The sequence below is a fragment of the Carlito syrichta genome, unplaced genomic scaffold (assembly GCF_000164805.1).
Source record: "Carlito syrichta isolate Samal-C Ts95f unplaced genomic scaffold, Tarsius_syrichta-2.0.1 Scaffold302526, whole genome shotgun sequence".
Taxonomy (NCBI): domain Eukaryota; kingdom Metazoa; phylum Chordata; class Mammalia; order Primates; family Tarsiidae; genus Carlito; species Carlito syrichta.
In genome coordinates this window covers 110,466-112,556 of record NW_007246622.1, presented here as the reverse complement: position 1 = coordinate 112,556, position 2,091 = coordinate 110,466, and the positions used below count along the sequence as shown (strand labels likewise).

The 2,091-nt window shown below is 46.2% G+C and overlaps 1 protein-coding gene across 1 annotated transcript in view; it reads left to right on the top strand.

Moving 5' to 3' along the window:
- LOC103259122 (protein eyes shut homolog) overlaps positions 1–2,091 on the top strand; it is a 284,238-nt gene that overhangs the window by 278,182 nt on the left and 3,965 nt on the right. The window lies entirely within an intron of this gene.

The following is a 2,091-nucleotide window of genomic DNA, read 5'->3' as shown; positions in this document are numbered from 1 at the left end:
GGAGAGAGAGGGAGGGAGGGAGGGAGAGGGAGGGAGAGAGAGAACCACATGGAAGTCAAAGGACAGAACACTATTTGTGGGGGGGAGGTGAGGAAACATGGCACTCCGGAGGGAGGCAGCAGGAAGGTAGCACAGTGCCAAGTACCCCTGGATGCGAAGAGGAAAGACTGTAAAGCCTTGAGAACTGCCGTCCTGGAGAGAACTTCTGCGGTGAGTAAAGCACTCTACCTCCTGAAGCACTGTCACAAAGAGAGTCACATACTTCTCCCAGGCATGCAGACAGAGGTGCCTACCTTTCCCTCTGAATGCTTCAGTGAATGCTTCAGATGCTAGATCTTATTTGTTCAGATTTCTTCACATATCACTATATAACTTCAAATGAGACAGGTATTGTAAAGGAGAACCGGGTGATGTTAAAGCACTGAAATAAAAAAACCTGACCAACTCCAGGAAATCAAGGAAGACTTCTCTGAGGAAATAACATCATACCTGAGACTGGATGGATGGGTAGGAGTTACCTAGTTGAGGTGGGATGGAGTGGAGGAGTGCTCCAACAAAGGTGGTGACACAGGCAGGAAATTCTGACCCGGTCGGTATTGCTGGGGCCAAGAGAGCTGAGGGATAGGACCGGAGAGGACAGGGGAGCTAGGAAGGACCCTGCAGGGCCTCTTTAGATAGGCTGGAGTCTAGGGACCTAGGCCGATAGTGGATGCCACTACTTGGTGGCACAAGGATCAGGCTGTGATTTGAAGGGCTCCCTTTAGCTTTATAGAGCAAATCAGAAAACCAACTGGAAAGAAACGTGGGGCAACAACAGTCCATGCTGGAGATAGAAAACGTAACTAAGGTGATGAGAAAAGGGGGTAGAACCACATTCACAATGAGCCAAAATGCTATTAATAAAATTGATTAAGACCTGTCTTGTGATAGCGTGTGCGCGAAGACAGGATGGTACCAAGGATCACATCTAAGTTTCTGTCTTGAAGATCTGTACAGATGAGGGAGTGAGTCACCGAGCTTGGGAAGACGGAACAGCCCAGACTCATGGGAGAAAGTTCACACACTGAGATATGATCTTTTTGTTGTTGTCTTCTTTTAGAGACAGGGTCTTGCTCCCTTGTCCAGGCTGGAGAGCAGTAGCACCATCATAGCTGACTGCAGCCTTGAATTCCTGGCATCAGGCAATCCTCCTACCTCAACCTCCCAAGGTGTTGGGATCACAGGTGTGAGCCACTGCGCCCTGCCAATAGATAAACTTTGGAGCCTGAGATGCCTTGAAAACACCCAAGTGGAAATTTCAATTAGGGATTTGTGTACTTGTAGACAGAACTTGAAGCCAAGGGCATAGCTGCAACTTTGGAGAGCATACAATCTAAGAAGAGTTTCCATAGCACTCTTAGTCTTACTTTTTTTCTCTTGCTTACCTTCCCAATCTCCCATCAAAAATAGCACCAGAGTCTTGGAGTAAAACATTTAAGTTACATTTTACATATTCCCCTTTAACTAAAATCATTAAAGAAAAATCTCACTTTAATTTAGTACCATAATAGGCTCATTCAATGACAACTATCTACAACTAGGAAAAATTTGCACAGCCAATTGCTAGACAAAATGAAAGAACACAGAATATGATGTGTATGAATGAAGTGTGTTTTGATCTGTAAGTGGAAATAAAACGAATATAGTTGTGCTCAACCTTTGTTATCCCCAACCTCCGGCAACCCAAACTTATCCCAATTGGCCAGAAACAAATTTTTTGTTTTTGAACTGGAGTCTCACTGTCGCCCAGGCTGGGGTGCAGTAGCACACTCACAGCCACCCCAGCATCGACCTGCTGGGCTCCAGTGATCCTTCTGCTTCAAGCCTTCCAAGTGCCTGGAACTACAGGCACGCGCAACCATGCCCGGCTAATTTTTTTATTTGTTGTAGAGATGCAGTCTCACCAAGTTGACTGGGCTGGTGGTGAACCCAGCCTTGGCCTCCCAAAGTGCTAGGATTACAGGCTGAGCCGAGTCTGGCCAACAAATGTTTTTTTTTTTTTTTTTTTTGAGTTGGAGTCTCACTCTGTCACCCAGATTGGAGTGCAGTGGC